Source organism: Pipra filicauda, unplaced genomic scaffold (assembly GCF_003945595.2).
Source record: "Pipra filicauda isolate LSUMZ 115617 unplaced genomic scaffold, ASM394559v2 scaffold312_size1046226_pilon, whole genome shotgun sequence".
Taxonomy (NCBI): domain Eukaryota; kingdom Metazoa; phylum Chordata; class Aves; order Passeriformes; family Pipridae; genus Pipra; species Pipra filicauda.
In genome coordinates, this window is record NW_024104435.1 from 466824 (window position 1) to 485632 (window position 18809).

The window sequence follows — 18809 nt, forward strand, 5'->3', positions numbered from 1 at the left end:
TCAGACAGAGGAGCTTTGTTCTCATCCCAGAAAATCCCGTTGTACTCTGGGAAGCTCCCACTCTCAGAGGGCTCATCACAGAGTTCTTACAGTTTTGTTTAGGGCTTCTTTTAGAGCTGGGAAGTTCCCAATGACCTGAAGTGCTACAGCAGTCCTGTCTCAGTGCTGAACTGCGCTGTTCCCACTGCTCAGGAGGAGTCCAGGCTGCCGTGATTTACACTTTATTTACAGTGCACATCAGACAACAGTTTGTGTTGATAATGATCCCTATAAAAGCTTTTTATATGCACATAAAATAGATTAACTCCCCACACTGTGGGTTGCCTTGAACATTTCCTGACCTACAGCTACACTTCTTTGGCCTGGTGAAGAGCAAGTCAGCACAACATAGAGGGGTCTCCCTGAAGGACAGATGAGTCCTTACTTATATCCTGCAAAATTAGTGCCTTTGGGAGAAAGGATGCTACAAAGTTCACATACCCACTCCAGCAGGTCAGTGTTGGGTCACAAGTTGGGTATTGCTGCCCCCAGCTCTGCAATCTCTCCTCTTTCTGCTTCCTAACTGGTTTTCCATTAGAGCCAGAGTTTATCACATCAGCCTGAAACAGTACAGTGGGTGAAAATCATCCCTTTAATGAGGGCACAGAAAATTTGTATCAGACTATTCAGAAACTTCCATCATGAGAAACACTTTAATTTACTGCTCTCAAGTGCGACTAAAATTGGAGGATCTGACCTAAAAAAACGATTATGTATTCTTCAAGCTACACAAGCATGGCTGAATTTGCTTTATCTGACAACTTAGAGAAACACAAGGATGACAACATTCTCTTCTTCACGTGGAAAGATGTCATCCTCATACCAGACTAGCTCTGTGTCCTCAGCCCTGCAGATCTGCAGTCCATGACTGGGATTCAGTCCTGATCAAGCAGTAAACTTAAACAAACCTGCAACCTTGGGAGGTAAGTCCATGAGGACAGTCCAGCCTCTTCCACACAAGATGTCTCTTCTCCAGCTCCTCGCCTCATTTGAAGTCCAACCTGAACCCCAGATGAAGGCTAAGCTTTCAGAGCCAGGAGGAAGCAATTAAAAGATATGTCCAGTACCTGAATGCTTCCAGGGGGGAAAAGGAAGGGTCTGTAGCAATCCCTCGCCTCTTTAAGAAGGGGGATGTAGGCTTTGCCCAGTAATAAAAGTTTAATGGCAGTTATTTTATGTGCTGTCAGAGTGATCCCCACGTGGATCCTCTGCTGGACTAAAATTCAAGACATTTAGATGCACAACACTGACCTGCAAGGCACAGGTCAAAGTCATACTCACTATCAGGTTTTTATAAGGGTTATGTAGCAGAGCAATGTACAGGATGCAAACTTTTCAGAGAGGCAGGGAAGCTTTGGAAACCAACAGCTCCTTGTGACAGCAGATGGGATCAACTTACAACATTACAGATCTCACAGTCAGCAGGGTTTGCGTGTGCCCTACAAGAGATCTAAAAGCAGATTTCAGTGGTTGCTACTGTACCAGCATGACACAAACACACCAAAGCAGAGCTGGGTGTCCCCAGAACAGCATCCCTGGAGATCAGAGGATGCCAGGGAACGTGCTGCTCCTGCAGAATCCCAGCACAGGGTGTGCCAGGGACAGACAGTGTGTGGGAAGCAATGCCTGCAGCAAAGGGGCTTCCAACCAGAGCACCTTGGCTGGGCTGCAACAGGGTAATTTGGTACTTTCCCACACGGTCAGCCAGCTCTCCTGGCCAGCAGGGGAGAGATGCAGCAGAAACATCTTTCTGTCAAAGGATTACTCCTGGCTCTGGAGGAGTTAGTAATTTCTGGCAGCCTTGGGATGGGCTGCGCAAAGGGAAAAGGAACCTCTTTGCTCCCTCTCCCACACTGTGTCCACCCAAGGCCCAGCCTTAACGTAGCTCTTAATAAAATAGCACAGATGTGCCCTGTAGGCACATAAAGACTAAGAGAAACAACAAAAAAGAGAAACAAGATGTTCCTGTGTGTTTCATAAATCGGTATATAAGCATAATGCAATCTACTATCCTAGGTAGAAAATGAAATATCTCAAAAAGTATTGAATCCTTGGTGGATTTTCTCAGTGGATCGGCATGAAGCTATTTAGCCCAGATGTTTCCATAACTCTGATGCATTAGGAGCTGCACAGCATTGTGGCCAAGTGCTAACATAGTGAACTGTAATGTAAAACATGTAAAGATCCTGGCTTCCAGAGTGATTGGAAGTTTTCACTCTAACCACTCTGCTTCCTCATGCAGCTATATTTTCTTTACAATACCCACTTGTATTTCAAGGCACATGGAAGAAGAACTAAAACCTTCCCCTCTCCCCAATTAAAACCTAATTCTCTGGAAGAAAACACAGGGGCCAACTTGAGATTGATGTGGAGTTTTTCAGAACTGGAAATCTCACCTCTGAGTAGCACATCTCATACAACAGGCAAGTGCAGGGCCAACAAGGCACAGCTGGGCACCACATGAGCAGGTGAAGAAGTGATGGTGAGATTTTTGATGACAACTTGGTGTCCAAAAGACAGAGTGTCTCACTGAGAGGCTCTGGTTTGCATCTGTAATGGATTTAGGGATTTGTAGAGGTAGTTTTAAAGATATCTAAGCAGGTGCAATGTGTATGTTGGAATGGCCTGACCAAGGGAAGAAGCAATAATGGGAATATGAAGCAGCACAAAAAAAAGTAACGGCATGTGCACAGAATGATGTAAGATAAAGAGTGCAAAGAAATAAACTGCAAGTCTCTATAGGAGAATAATGCAATAGAATACCTTGCACTGAGAGTCCATTTGGAAAAATCTGTCACTATAATTAATTATTCAGAAAAGTTTAAAATATTTCAGAGATGATTTCTACATGATCTACCTACCAGGATGAGAGTTGAGAGTTTTGTGATTCTTTGAGACCTCGGCAGCTTAAAAAGACAAAACACAACCCTAAATTAATGAAAATTAACTCCTGCTACAGCTCTGCAGTCACAACTCTGCGTTCATGTACGCATTTGTAACACCCCAGACCCAGAACCACAAGCTCAGGGGCTTAGCCAGGAGTTTTACTTTAAAATAGATATACATAGAGAGAGAGAGAGAGAGAGAGAGAGAGAGAGTGTTCTTTAATACTTTGAGACAGCATCAAGAGAATAACCCACACACTTGTTCCCAAGAGGCATCTGTACTGATAATTTAGGGGAGGAAAAAAGGGAACTGGGCAACAGTTCAGAAGGGCACCACACAATCCAGACAAAACATTCCCCCACAGTACAGACCCAGCACACATTAATCCACAACCTTGAAATCAAAATCCAATCCCCTCAGCTTTAAGCTACCCAAAGCATCAAGAAAGGAGCAAGGAAAGAGAAGAAGAGGGAACAAGAAGAGAGAAGCAGGAGAAAGAGAGGGAGGCAGGTAACTGCCTGTAACCTGTAGTTACCGTCAGGTCCCTGTGGCAGAGCAGCTCTCAGGTGTCCGGATGGGAGGGCCCGGACCGTGTGGGGAGCACAGCCTTGGGTTTGACCTGCTCTGGGCCCTGTGGCCTCCCCCAGGCAGGGCCTCGGAGCCTCTGGTCACTCTGGGGCTCCAGGGCAGGGTGAGGGGCACTGTTCCCACTGTCCCTGCCAGGCTGGGCTGGTGACGGGCTCCAGGAGCTGTGGGGTGTTCCAGTGTGGGCACTGTTCCCACTGTCCCTGCCAGGATGGGCTGCTGAGGGGCTCCAGGAGCTGTGGGATGTTCCAGTGTGGGCAGTGTCCTCACTGTCCCTGCCAGGCTGGGCTGGTCAGGGGCTCCAGGAGCTGTGGGGTGTTCCAGTGTGGGCACTGTTCCCACTGTCCCTGCCAGGCTGGGCTGCTGAGGGGCTCCAGGAGCTGTGGGATGGGGAAGTTTTCCCCGGCTGTTCATGACTGGCAGCTGCTCCGGGGTTTCTCCATGTGGGCTCCAGGGGCTGCCATGAGGGACACGGTGCCACAGTCTATGGAGGGTTTGTTTCACTGCTACAAGAGAAATGTTTAGTAGCCAAATTTCCTATATGGCACTTGCCAACTATTCTGCCTTTTTTTTTCCCACCCCCCATGACAAGGCAGCAACTTCTCATGCAACTCTGTTTCCCAACATAACCATTTCTAATTCACATTACTGGCTGTTAGTTTTATTTAAAATATTATGAGATTTTTCAATTAATGAGATAAAATGCATTTCAGAAAATGAGTTTGTAAAGCCATAGCATGTGGTAGAATTTGTCCTCTTATGTTACAGAGCTTAATCCCAAACCTTGCATTATTCCTGGATAATTTAAACCTTTTTAAGTTGGGTACAGCCCTTGATAGCTGTTGGACAAAAGGTGATGACATCTGTAACCGCTAGATAGCTCTCTTCTCTTTAACAACCAGAGTTATTATAATCTATTTAGGAAAAAAGTCAAACATTCACCATGTACCAGATTGTTCTACATTGTTTCTAAATTAGTGCTCTACAATTTAAACCCTAAGTCTTGTATCATCCATATCATCCTCATCCATATCATCCTTCTCTCTTTGCCAGCTCAGAGGTTAAATGAAGCAACAATTGTTACATTCCTTTAAATCATAATTTCAAAAAGTGAAACACATGGGGTAGTGAAAGGAGGTGCAGTCTTGAGATATCTCAAACTACACAAATATTGTCAAATAACCATTATTGCCATGTTAAAATAAGCATTCAAGCCCCAAACTCCCAGACCTGAATATTGAAGCAATTATTTCTCTTCTAACATGGTTTTTGAAAACTGTGACAAAAAATTCAGAATAAGAAAGTCCTAATAATCAAAATGCACATTTGCCTTGGGTTTAACTTACTTTCTTCTCTATCACTTCTCCTGTAGGAGCTTTAATGGAGAAATCCATAAATGACTGGCTTAGAAACAGAAAAGCTCCCTTGGAAAGAATGCCAAAAACCTGGCCAGAGGCAGGACTTCCGTTGGGAACTCAATATGCATGTGCACAAAACACAGGATAACCACTCCACCTGCAAAGGCTATGTGGGCAATTCTGTAGTAGTTCAAGTAGTTTCCATTCTTACAGTTTAACTGCAATGTGCTTTGGGGAATGGGATTGACTCAATTCCTGCAATTTAACCACTCATAACAAAGGCCATCAGCAGCACCTGAACATTTCACTTCGAAATTCCATCCATCTTCATTAGTAAACAAAAGTGTTTTTTCTCCATTTCAAATACAATCCTAAATAGTGAAATAATGGCTTAAAAATTGTAATTATTACTCACTGGGATTCTGCAAATGCTGGTGTCTCAATTCTCTTTTTCCACAGAACTACTAACAAGACCATTGTCTATCTCTATACAAATAATAGATAGTAAGGACCTCATCAGAAACGAGCACTTGTATTACCCAGTTTCAACACTTCATTTTGCAGAATTATTCCCTTCCTGTGTAATTTGCAGTGATGCTTAGCTGGCTTCCCAAATGGCTCAGTGTCCACTTTGCCTAACTAGCTTCAGTTTTTTCCAGAATTTAATTGTTCCAGCAAAATCACTTCCCTGATACATAGCCCAAACTTCTCTTTTTCTATGTGTTTCTATGTGAAACCGCATTTCTGAGTAAATACAGTGACAGAGACACAGCAAAATGCCTGCAGAGGAGAAACAACAGCTCCAACAGCTGAATTGAGAGAAGCTAATTCACTAATATTTCATAGAATGTGTCACCCAAAAGCATTGGAAAAGAAATAAATCATCACAACTCATACACTCTGCTATTGCTCCGTCCATTCTCAGTACCAAGACCTTCGATATTCCCTCCTAAGAAAGTTAACAAAACTTAGTGTGCCTCAAACATATGAGGCCAACATTACCTGTATGCTTTAAAGGTCCCATTTTGTTGATCAGCGAGCCTGTAGATTGGCTAGTCCATAAATCACTATATTTCTTTTCACTCTTCAAATACAGCATATCTCTGGGTTTGATGCAGTGATTTCTGAAATAAAATTTATCTTGGTTGTAAGAGCAGAAATGTATTGCTGAGCTGCTGTAAAATTTGTTCTATGATACCTTTTGCTTTGTTCACCAAAAAAAAAAAAAAAAAAAACCCCAAACAAAAAGAAGGATAGCAGTGATTTTATTATGAAGACAAGATTCCCCAATGCACAGGCATAGGAATGCTATTTATTACTGTGAAAAACCAGTGCCATGACAGGAAGAGTCGCAGGCTCCCAGTTTCAGTGTCTGTGCAGAGGTTTAGGTACAGCTGGTCCTGTCTCAAGTGGGGTCAGCTCTGCTCCTGTTTTAATGATTCTATGGTGGTACTTTAACAACTACCTTTTTTTGACATGGGGAACTGGAGCACTGATATCTAGAGCTAAGATCATTGCCCATCAGATGTTGCTGGGGATATCTTGCCACAAACTATCGACCTGTTTTTGCCACTCAGAGGACTCACAGTACCGTTTCCCATTCAGCAAGGCAACACTAGCATTCATTATAAGCATTTACTCCAGCAACAGCCATCTTTGAGAGACTTCAAGGTCAATTTTTGATGGATGAGTTGCAATATTAGATCAGATGCAGAACGTTTAAAGTTTAAAAGTATTATTGCGCTGTGGTCTTGCAATACATTAGGAACACATTGTCATAACAATTTCTCCCAGATTCCGTTAGGGATGTGGGTTATAAAATATTTCTAATTACAAGTGGGACTATGTATGTAGCCAGCTTTCTTCCTCTCAGACACACCAGCAGAGAAGGCTGATGTGATACAGCCTCTACCCATGACAAATCCGTGTCTGTCACAGAGGTTTCCTACAGTGATGGACGGACTTAAGACAACAATGCAGCCAAAGACCAAGTTACGATTTTTCATATTTGATATGTCTTCATTTCCTCTTTCTTACTCCTGCCCCCTCAGGGATTCTGCAGATCCAGTAGGAGATTGCTCACCTGCAATACAAAACCCAGGGTCTCCACCTACGAACTCCATTTATTGATGTCACTTCTGTGAAAGCTCTGGGGGTGGTTGCTTACATTCCACCCCCACCACTAATCCCTTCCTCATATCCTTACCCTGCCCTAGCTACTGCGTCACTCCTTTTCCCAGCTGCCTTTCTTTTTTCTCCCCTTTGCAAACATGCCTGAAATAATAACCAGTGGAAGTAAACCATCCCTCCTGAGCAATGTTTGAATGCACGAACGTCAGTTATTGTCAACACAACGGCCTTTAGCACACTGAGAATTACACAACTGAAAGCTGTCAGTCAGCTTTTAAAGGAGTAAATGATCTGGACTTAACAATAGTAAGCAAACAAAAGGAAAAATGTAGAACAAGTTACTGTGTGGAATTTGTTGCTTGTATAGTGCTTAAAGGAACTCTTTTTTTTTTTTTTTTAATGTAAACAGCACTGGCACAAAACATCTCTGTTGTAGTGCCAGAGGTAGAAGGAATTCAGTGTCCTGCCTACAAAACCAGGCATTACCTTGTCATTAAATAAAGCTGTCCTTAATTGTGGGGTCAAACAAAAATTTAGTTCTTCAGTTCCTTGTGTGGACTGAGGGAGCAAAGGTGTAAAAAGAGATCAAGTTCCTTTCCATTAGCAACAAGTGCTGCCTGTGGTTAAGGAGATGACACTGAACAACTGGTACAAAAAGACTGCAAATCACCAAAATCAGGGGAGGTCACAGGTGTGCAGCAACCTGACAAGACAGGTGTTTTTCAAGCTATCAGGCACAGGACAGCTTCAAAAGCATCCAAGTAGTTCCAAGCACATGAAAACAAACCATATCATACATGTTTTACTCTTCAGGAAAACTTTCATTTAAAACCATTAGGGACTCTTGTGGATCCCTTGCAAGAGCTTCCTAAGGGGAGGTCCATTCTCTGCTTCATGGCTAAAACCAGCTGTTCCCAAGGCTGATATAATATTAGTCCTCTCTTTTGACTCAAGTGCTCATATCTTTCAAATATATGCAGATTATACTTGTATCCCACTGTTTCGGAAATAGTCTTTACAAATTGTTTTCACACATCAGTTCGCTCAGTCTCTACATAATTTTTGGCTTTGTCCTCAAAATCTCAGAGCTGCAGAGAATTTCCAAATTCAGAGCTCCGAAGCAATTCTGAAAATTGTAAACATCGATGAAATTGTAAAATGTTTCAGAGACAGAAATTACCTTTTATCTAGAGGCAGCCCCAATACACAGAATAGCCACCCTGTCATGACATAAAGCACCGCTTGCAGTTCCTCTGCAGCAACTGCACCTCAAAAGCACAACACAGTAGGTGGTGCAGCTGTAATAAAAATCATTAATTCCACTTGCAAGCCATGAAATAAGTTTGGTTTTCAAACAAAATAAACTTTATCAAGAAACCAGTCATTCCATTGCAAGAGCCACCACATACCCATTATTAATTGCATAGGATTGTTCATCAAGGCCTTGTGTAAAGCTGAGCTCAGCCCAGCCAGTGCAATGCCTTGCTTTGTTTGCATATATCCTGTCTGCAACTCTGCTAAGCCTGGTCTCACAAACCCTATGAGTGTCTGCCCAAAGCAAACAACACATTGCAGATCTGTTTATAAAGTATAAAAATAAGAACCTAGGGAATGAACTGGTAGTTACTGCTCAAGAAACAATAGCCCTCTCTGTCCTCAGCATGGTGACACTTCATAAACACCCTCTTCTTTTCGAGGAAGAAAAACCAGTGCCCTGTGGGCCCAGAGGGAGGGCAAAGATAATGCCAGAGAAAGGAGGCAGATAACAGGAAGATTTTTTTCTGTGACATTTCTACCATATCATTTATGAGGTGTTTTTTTTTAATTAACGGGTATGTTTGACCAGAGTAACAAAACACTAACTAGACCAATTGCTCATGTGCTTCATTGCCTGTTGCCCTTAACAAGATTTTCAATGTAACACCACTCAGGTTCATTTCTAAGACGTTTCTCTTCTTTCTTCATTCAACATCTTCTGGCAATCAAACCCTGGTGCCTCACACTGCTAAAAGTTTTACAAAGTTTTCAGGACTGTGGTTGACTTAAAAATTTCTTATCATATCATAGTAGGTGTAAGAAAGCTCGGTTGGCACAATTTGTCACCTGAGAGCGTAAAAACAGGTCACGTCAATAAAAAAGTGTGAGATGCTTCCCTATAAACACGAGTAGATCCAGACAGAGAACCATGGGCAGTTATCAATTATTTAAGGGAAAATCTGCCTGGAGACAGCCATGCCAAGCACCTGAATCCACTTTAATGGTGGAAGTAGACACATCTGTCTGGGGACCTCAAACCCTTTATGAGTAACACTCATGATACCCAGAGAGCAAACCCTGAGGAAGGCTGTAGTGAGTGAGGGGGGTCAAGGGGAGCTCAGCCTGCTGTGGCTGCTGTGGGTGAGCAATGCACAGGACACTTGGTGAAAAGTCAGGACTTCCAAGGAATCTGGCCTAAGTTAACACTTCCGTGTCACAGCTGCTTGCTTTAAGAGTGCTCACGTTAAAAGGCCTAATGAAAAGTTAAGTGAGTAACATTGCAGGCTGGAAAAAGTCCTCCTTTTGACAAACTGATTAACTAGGAAGCCTCCACCAGCCCTTCTTGGATGCATTCCCAGGAAAGTCTCTCGTGTTCCAGCTATTCCTCATCCTAGATAAATAAATGAATACAAAACGTTACTCGAACATGGAGAAAGTTGTTTTCAACAATTGATAGGAAGAGTTTTGATAATGGTGTAGTTCATATTAAAAATACAAATATCTCAGCATTGAAAGAGAGGACACCATTTCTCATGCTGTATTTGCTCTTAGATTAACAGACCATTCCAAAGTCATTTTGAAAGCAGATGGGAATATGGGATACTGCAGAAAACCTGACTTCTAAAATAATTTTTTCCCTCTGTCAATATTCCTTCACAATAACTTGTGAAGTTTATGGAAAACAAGTTATTTCAAGCAATCATAGTTTGAAAATATTCAAATCAATTTACACTTCTGTGTTTTTATAGGATATAAAACTTTCTTTCTCATGAGGTATTGTACTTTTTACCTGAAAGCACAAGCTGCATCAACATTTGTCCAAAAGACAACTGTCAAAGCAAAAGGAAATCACACACACCATCCAAACAAATTGCAATTACAGGAACTTGGAGGCAAAAGCTGCACAAGATGAAAACTGGGGGGGGGGGGGGGGGAGTGAGACAAACAAAAAAGGATTTAATGGGAAACAAAAGAGGAAAGACTAGAGAAAAGGAGAAGAAAGAAGTGAACACTCAGAAGAAAAGAGAACTCTGGCAATTCACAAGCAGAATGCCTGACAGGAGAGAAGTAGAAAATTTGGTGGCAGACCTTGAAAGAAAAGCCCCGGTGGGACTGAGATTGGGAGGAGAGGAGGAGAGGCAAAGAGAGAAGGAGAAAAGGGGAGGGACAGATGAGCTGCAGTGTTGTCTGGCCACAACACAAAACCCTTCCCAGCCACATGTGTTGTCATGGCTGGCAGGCAATGCAGATAAGTACAGCTCCTCAAGATTTGTGCAAGCACCAGTTTGTGGGGTGAAAGCATCTGCAGTCCTTATAGAAGAACTCAAACGAAGTTAGAATAGGAGGGTTCTATTATGATTATGTCTCTAATTTTAGAGCTGTAACAATGGCCTAGATCTATATGGTGGCCCTGCTCTTATTCTGGTGCCCTCCCACCACTTCCTGCTCTTCTGTGTATCACTGGCATGGCCAGAGCAGGAGGATGCAGAGTCTCTTGCCATTAGCTCCTACTTGGAATTCACACTGGAATGGAGGAGGCCTGCTTACACAGAGTGGGCTAGAGGGTACTTGCTGTGCCAAAATGCCCAACAGCAAAATTGGTGTGCAATGGGTTCTCACAAGTGGAAACCGCAAAGGGTGGAGAGAGCCGTGACGTGGGTTCCTTTACCAGGAAATTTAAACATTCCAACCCCGAGAGAACATAATGCACATAAGACAGTGATCAAGCTGAGTGGTCAGGGATAAATCTATGGGATTCTGGTAGTAACCAGCTTCATATGGGCCTCCAAGGGATGCTGAGTATCTAAGGGGTGAAGAGTTACAGGTAGCCAGTCTTTCCCTAAACACAGAGGCTGGGCTTGTTTCTATGGTTGTCCCTTGCCTGGATGCCTTTGGAAGATTTTATTCCCAGCAGTATTTTTCCCTCCTGTAGTTCAGTAGCCCTAAGGACATGCTGTTTCTCTCTGCCACAGCATAATGGTGGAAATTACATCTCCCTCTGTGTTTAGTTTGCTGGAGCTCATAAAAACATAGATGTGTTATGAGCAAATATTCCTGTAACTCCACCAGAAAGAATTGTTCTCTTCCTGGCTCCTCTTCAGCACTCAATGGATAACAGGGCCAGGCTGCCTCTTCTGAGCACAAGAGATACCAACAGAGCTCTTGGCCAGGTACCACAAAAACTTCTGCGCAATCTGAAGCAAGAAATGCATGGAAAAGGGAAAGAAACATTGGTAAAGGCTTCTTTGGCTCTTTCCAGGAGAGCTGACAAGGCTGAGTGACCGTAGGCTGAGCAAGTTGGCAAGGAAAGAACAATGTTTTTCAAGTTGGACTCTGTAGCCAAGTCTGATGGGTAGCATAACATACTGTATAGCCTCCAGCCAGAATAAAATCCAGAAAATAAATTAAAAAAATAAATAAAAAAAAACTACCAACAAACCACAGCATGCAGTCATCAAATCTATTCATACATTCAGGGCTGACTGCATAATCAAAGGAAAATTACTTCATTGGGCTCACTGCCCAATAACGGGCTGGAAAGGGTGAGACTTCATTTCTTGGATTAATTGCAGGCAATAGGGATGACATCTCTATCCCCATAAAGCTGATATTCCTTGAATGGTTTATGATGACCATTTTGTTTACCATAACTCTGGAAATTCAACACAAAGGAAATCCAGAAAATAAATGATCACGTAGCAACTGCACATTTAAGAAGGAAGACTTTCCCTGCCTTGAAACATAGCCAACATTTTATATTTGCAAAATTATTTTCCAGTCCACAACGTCTGTCCTGGTTCAACAGGCATCTGTGTTTTAACCTACATACCCTTTCATCTTATGATTGTTATTTAAGTTCTAATAAATTAGAGTGTTTAGAGCAAACTTTGACTCCTTGGCTGAGGCAATACCATTAAGCAAGTGCACTCCTTAAGAACGCCCACTGCCTTTCTCCACACTCTGCTCACCCTCAGGAGAACACAGCACAAGGCAGAGAGAAGGTGCCAAGTAGTTTCCCCAGTCAGGGGAAGTATATTCCAGCACTCCTGGGAGATATTTGTCTGCCTTGTTCTTAAGAAGCCATAAAGAAAGGGACTCCACAGCCACCTTGAACTGCTGTCTGTTCTGGGAGATCAGCTCTTCCTGCCACCAAAATGTCTTTTTCCTGCAAACCAGTTCTTGCCCTATCCCTAGGGAATATGTAGGATCAGCCAGTACCATCCCTCTTACATTCAGCACTATCAAAGGAGAAAAGGTGGACTTTCCCTTATAAAACAAATCCAAATCCTCCAGTTTTTCTAAACCCTTATTGCCCTGACACTCTCTTCAAGGAGTGAACTTCAACTCCTCTATTTGTTTGTCTCAAAACTTTCAAAATTGTATCAGGGCTGACTCAGTTCTTGAAGCCAGTCAGTAGGTTCCAACAGAGGCTGCTTCAGCTCATCTTTCAAGTGTTCCATATTTCATCAAACTCCTGATGGATGCCTAAAATTAGCTACCTATTCTTAAAGTTCTTTTTTTCAGTATTAAGCTCACACTCTTAATTATTGGTTGTCAAATGAAGGTTAAGGATTTTATTTCTTTGCATGGTGCCAGATGAGATCAAATGCATTAAAATGAATGTTCACAACATGTAACACCTCTTAAAATTTGATGTTGAGACCAAAACAAAACTGCTAAACAAGAAAAAAGGTCTTATTATTATCTCTTAATGAGAACCACTGATTATTTTTTACATTTCATTTGACAGTCTTCATCTTAATTAATTCTACATGGCAAAGTTAAATTATTCTGGCTGATGAAGATCATTCTGACTCCAAAATATACTTATTAAATGAAATTAAAGCATGGTGCTAATCAGGTGAATGAGCAGGTGTTACTAACCAAACACACCAACCCCAACAATGAGATAATGACAGGTACAGTGACAGACACAAAGCATTGCTTTTTAGAGATGGGAAAAGGCTTGGAGCTTCCCTAAGAGGAAGAGCAACGTAGATGTAAATCCCTAGAACCTTCAGGATCCTTTGCTTTTTAAACTGTGCTTGGTTTGCACCTCAAAAATAAGGCAGCGTGTGCAGAAAAGGGACTAAAGATGCTAAAGATGGTTGGCAGGTTGTCCCAGAGCCAGGCAGACTGGCAGGGCTGGCTGTTCCACACAGCAAGGGCAGTTTGCCGTCAGTGTCCACTCATGTTTCCAAAGTTTTGGTGCATTCATCCAGCAAGTTACTTCAAAACAAATAAAATAGTCTGGATTCAACACCACCTTCCAAGTGACTTTCACGAAATCAGGACATATTTGTTAGATCTTGAGTCAAGGCAGTCCCGTGTCTGTGTATGTCTGGGAATAACGTGACACAGGTAAGCAGGGCCAGCAAAGACTGCATTTGGATGTGAGGATAATTTCTGAATCAGCTTCAAAAGCTTTGTTTTGCTCAGTGACAAGTGAGATGATTAACACCAGGATGACTTGCTTTCATTTGCACAGAACACATGGTTCTCTGGCTGAAACCATAAATTTTCCTGGCAAACCTCTGACACAAGAAAGGGCTGGCAGTCCAAATGTGTATCGGGATGCAGGCTGACATAGGAACTTGGCTCTTGCTGAGCAGGAGAGATTCCTGGGCATGGCTGGTTCTCTTTTGTGGCTCTGAGGAGAGGGTAAGACTTCTGTGCTTGCCTGTCCTTGGAGCTGAGCCACTGGCTGGGGTGAGCACACAGCCTACAGGCAGCCACTGTCCCCCAGGCGTTTTGGAAAACCCATTTTCCAGGGAGATACAGTTGTGGTCAAGAAGTCTGATGGCTTACATTAATTCCTCACATAGCTTTTCAAAGATGAGACATGAGCACAAGCAAAGTGCCATGTGCTCTGAAATACTGTGGATTAAGCTCCTGAATATATTATTTACTACTTCTGCATAGCAATTACTCAAGGTTTTTCTGGGGGAGAGGAAAGTCTGCTTATGTTTCAGAGAAATTTAAGTCCTATGCTTCTCTAAATACACAAGAGTAAGTTCACCCAAATATTTTGCTCCCTGAAGTATCCCTTCTTCCTGACATTTCTTCTCTTACTGGGTTGTCCAAGGGCACAATTAAACCCAGATCTTATCTTCCAGGGACAAACACGGGGTCAGTGTCAGGAAATAAAGTAGTTGGGCAGCTAGAACAGTTGTTAAAGCATCATATTATTGCCTGGATCCTTCAGGCTTTTTTACTGGTCTTTTAAGGTACGCACTGAAATACAGAATAATAATGTATATTAACTGGTATTAATCTCTTCCCACTCTGAAGAGATGGCAGTCTAAATTAAGCAACATACAAAAAGCCAGATGATGGAGGCAGACTATTCTATTAGTTAAATTTGCATTCAGCTCAGCGCTCTCATTTGCAGAATAATTTGCACCTGTACTTTGCACCAGTTTGAGGCAGCATTCTTGGGTCTGCAGATGAAACTTGGTGAGAAGGTGTAAATAGAGACAAATTAACTATTTGTTCAGGTAGTTCAGATCCTGGCTAATTATGCTTATATCTACAGCAGCAGTTCTGCACAGGAATAAATCATGTCATGTCATTCTGTGAGTGCATTTTTACTTGTAGAAGTCACTTGGCTGTAAAAGTATAGATCAAATCACATTTTTTTTTTCTTTTCGTAATAAAATAAAAAATATATATTTCAACATAGGCATAACCTCCAACTAATTGTTCCAGCTTACCTTATCTGTCTACAATTAACATTGAATTGCATTTGCCATTTTTCAGCCTCCAATTATGTTGTACAGATAAGGACTGAAAAACCCAAGAGTTTAAATGTAGCCCTTTTGGGGTAGGACTCTGATTTGATTCAAATTATAATGGCATTTTTATTACTATATTTCAAAAGCAGTTTTCCCTGATTTCTAATCTGTAGCTAGACCTCATTTTTGTGGCTGGCTTAACACAAGCATGAGACCCATTGTTATATGGGACTTCCCCTCTCCCCCAGTTTCTAAATGCAACAACTAACAGATATGATTGTAACATTCAAGATAAAACGAGGGCACAGAGATGCAACATATAATCTTGGTACTTAGTGAAACATATACTTTACAAGAACTGCATTTATACCCAGCACTGATTTGCTCTGCCACTGTGCTGAGTTGTTTGATAAATACAGAGTTCCATACAACCAGAATTCCTTGGATATATATTATTGGGGCAGAATCTCTTCCCCCAACAGAGCCTTAGAAAACTAAATATAAATGCCTAAAATGAAACCTAGTCATGAATTGCAATTGTAACACAAACCTGCATTAAAGCCAGTGAGAGTTTTGGGCACTCAAGAATGCAGGGGACTTTATATAAACCATCCCAGGCAAGAATCACATTACTAATTAGCAACTGGCCAAAATAAACAGGGATCAAGGACATTGTGAAGCTAAAATAAGAAGAAAATCTTACTCAAAATGCAAGCCAAACTTTTCTAGTTTTGAAAGTCCAATTGCCCATTCTGATCTCTTCTTTCTTGCAGGACTAGTAACTGTGAGGTATTTTCCAAGCTTCTAGGTAAATGAGTCTTTTTTCCTCTTTCTTTTCCGAGAGATGGAATCAGCAGCATGAAGCTTTGCAGTGCCTTGGCATGCTGGACTGTCCCAAAACTCTCATTCTCCCCTAAGTTGTCCTCCTCTGCCAGTTCTACTGTCAGATAAAAGAGGCAGCTTAGGCAACCTGCCAGAAGGACTTCTGTTCAACAGTAGGATTAACCTTCATTTTACAAGGTCCTCAACAGCAATCTTTTGGGTTGCTTTTTTTTCACTATTCACCTCTACTTCGTATTCTGAGGAGCAGATGACCCTCCCTTATCAATAAGGGATTTGGTCCTGCATCCTCCCCTACCTCTGTGGGCACAGCAGGCTCCTCCTGGCCTGCAAGGCTCAGAGCCCTGTTCTCCCACCAATGCCTGCTCCCAGATGTAGATCACTAGAAAGCTTTTGCTTTAATGCAAAGTTAAACCTCTCCTTTCCAGTCTTTCACTCTGGGAAACAGAGAGAGGTTGGAACTGCAAATTCTTAAGTCACTGCCATGTTTAACCTAAGCCTTCTCCAACACTTTACTTCCATCCCTTCTCCACACTTTGCACACTGTTCCTCTCCACAGGAGCCCATCCTTCTCTTGACTTCATTTACCCTTGGGAATTTTTCAGAAGACAGAATGGGTGCCAAAACATTGTAACCTACATCCCTTTCACTCAGAAGCAAAGAAACAATGATGCTCTGAAGTTATGGCTAAACATATAAAGACACAAAGCCCTCCTATGCTGCTGTCACTGGAGGTGCAGCCCTGGCAGCACAGTGTGGATGATCCACCATGCCAAGAAGCCTCTTTTATACCTTCTGAAGGCCATTATGAAACTGCCTGAGGTGCAGGAAAGCAGCAAAAGACACAGAGTACCTTTCACATGCAAATGTAAGAATAGGAGAAGCTACCACTGGAGGCAAAGAATCAGACAAATATAAATGCCAAATCCTGGCAAACGCAGCCAAAAGCAGTGTGTGTCTGGCTCCACGCACCCAAACTGAAGCTTTCTTGGCCCAAGAGATAACCAGGCCTGGGGAGGGAATGTGGAACTGTTTAAATGACAGAAAAAAAATCCTTTTTTGCAACCCTGTTATCTTGTCAAGAAAATTGTTGTGGTATGGAAGGTGGATCATATGAAAGATGGGCAACAGCCCACAGACAGTCTATGGTCTTCCAAGTTTTGACCAGAACATACTGGGCTTTGTCAACCTGAGAAGAAAACATGCCAGTGAAAACAGATCTTCTTCCCAAGATGAGATCAAATACATTCATTTTGTTCCAGGCCAACAGCTTCTGGTTTCCCCCCAATTCTGATTCAGGGTTTAGATTTAGCTCTCTCAGATGCTTTCCTCAAAGTCTGCTCCACCAAGTTTGTGGCCAAAACAGCACTGTGGCAGGTAATTCCAGGTCTGACCCCGAGTGGGTTTTGGCATGCAATCAATGCAGCAGCTTGGTGTGATGCTTTTGTCTTGGTGGGTAAACCCTGTAAGGCTGTGAACCTTGTTTTCATCTCCTTGTGCCATCAGCACCACAGTCAGATTCTGTGTCTCAGCCTCAGTTTAAACACCACTTGTTTATACATATCCTGTGGTTTCTCTGGGCAAGACTAGGCACATATAATCCTTCCTCAAAACAGGAGCTATACTAAATATTATAATGTTTAGAATATATATATATGAGGGAAGCATTCCTTAGGATTACTGTGGTAATAGCATATAGTCCAATTAGAGACACACAGAGGACCAGATTCTTTTAAACTCATAGGATTATTTTTTTAATGTACTTTTCAGGTTATTTCAGTCACCCAAAGAAGCTGGCTAAAGAACTGACTCGAAAAAAATGTGGATCTGGACATCTACAACATACATTACACTTTTTTTCTAGTAAAGAATATGCAACAGCTGATGTAAATCGACAAAGCTTTCTTGATTTCAGTGCAGCGGTGCCAATTCATAATGTACAAGGATTTAGCTGTACTGCTCCAGCTAAAAAGCAGAATTTAATTCAAGCTGTCCAAATATACTTTTGACTCCTATATAAAATACAGAAGAAGAACAAATAAAGAAGAGACAGACATGTTTAGATGAGACTACTCAATGAGATGCCTTTTCCTTCTTTCCCAGAAGTGTGCACTCGTACAGCACTGACAACCCTCCGCCCTTCTCAGTATTTTCTCTCTCTCAAAGGACTAACATGGAACAACCTCATCCCACTTGCACAGCATTCCTGTCTCTCTTCAGCTCACTCCCCTGCCTCAGATAATTTCCTCCTGATGTCTCAGGACACACAAGAATACAGGCTTGGAAAAGGGGTCTGTCACCTGCGACCTTTAGAAGGATCTCAGTCAGAAAGAGGGGAAAAAATTACCACCAGAGCAAAAATCCTGCAGGTAATTTGGGGCAAGGAGCAAAACAGGTACTCACCAGTCCCTGTGTCCTTGTTTAACACCCAGAACTGTGTGCAGGTGCCCATAAAGCCCGGTTCCAAGTTGCTGGGAGGTCTCATCCTTCCATGCATGGCTGTCCTGGGATCCTGTGACAGAAACTTCTTACTGTTAAGTGCTGTTAAGTACGTTGCATTGTGCCCAACATTCCTAACGGCTGGCTTTCCTTATTTACAGCATTGTGAGGAGAGCTGGGCTGCTGGGGCTGGGAGAAGACAGGCTCCTTCCCTGCCGTACCCAAAACACACAGTATACAGACACTTGACATGGTTCTATACAAACTTCAATTGGAATAATGTGCTACTTCTGTCACTTCATAAAGACACATAGCAGTCCTGAAAACAAAGAGGTGATTAAGAAAAAAATCTGTCTTCATTTGTAATGACACAAGAGTTTGAGAGTCCCAATTCTGTGTTGAATACCTGGTAATGTTGTCTGTGTGCTACCAGATGAAGAAATCTGTTTCTCTTTCTGGCACAGCCCAGCAACATCTTTATGAGAGCACAGATCTGAAGTGAAATATCGAGATTAGGGGAAGATAAGAAAAGAAAATTCTT

At 42.3% G+C, this 18809-nt stretch overlaps 2 long non-coding RNA genes across 26 annotated transcripts in view; both read right to left on the minus strand.

Annotated features, from left to right (window-relative positions):
* The window catches only part of LOC113998705, a 68382-nt gene extending 64702 nt beyond the window's left edge, over positions 1 to 3680 (minus strand). For 21 of the 22 annotated variants that reach the window (XR_005564371.1, XR_005564362.1, XR_005564369.1 and 18 more), the window contains exons 1-4: positions 3461 to 3680; positions 2901 to 2945; positions 2436 to 2589; positions 481 to 599 (exon numbers count right to left, since the gene is read on the minus strand). This is a non-coding gene — a long non-coding RNA (uncharacterized LOC113998705). The remainder of the gene's footprint in view (positions 1 to 480; positions 600 to 2435; positions 2590 to 2900; positions 2946 to 3460) is intronic. The other variant, XR_005564375.1, reaches the window with a different exon arrangement.
* Positions 3681 to 3829: 149 nt separating this feature from the next.
* Positions 3830 to 18809, minus strand: part of LOC113998783 — a 41615-nt gene continuing 26635 nt past the window's right edge. For 2 of the 4 annotated variants that reach the window (XR_003544616.2, XR_005564382.1), the window contains 3 exons: positions 18233 to 18341; positions 5871 to 5992; positions 3830 to 4016 (listed from right to left, as the gene is read on the minus strand). This is a non-coding gene — a long non-coding RNA (uncharacterized LOC113998783). Of the gene's footprint in view, positions 4017 to 5283; positions 5355 to 5870; positions 5993 to 18232; positions 18342 to 18809 lie in introns of all 4 variants that reach the window. The other 2 variants (XR_005564383.1, XR_005564384.1) reach the window with 2 other exon arrangements.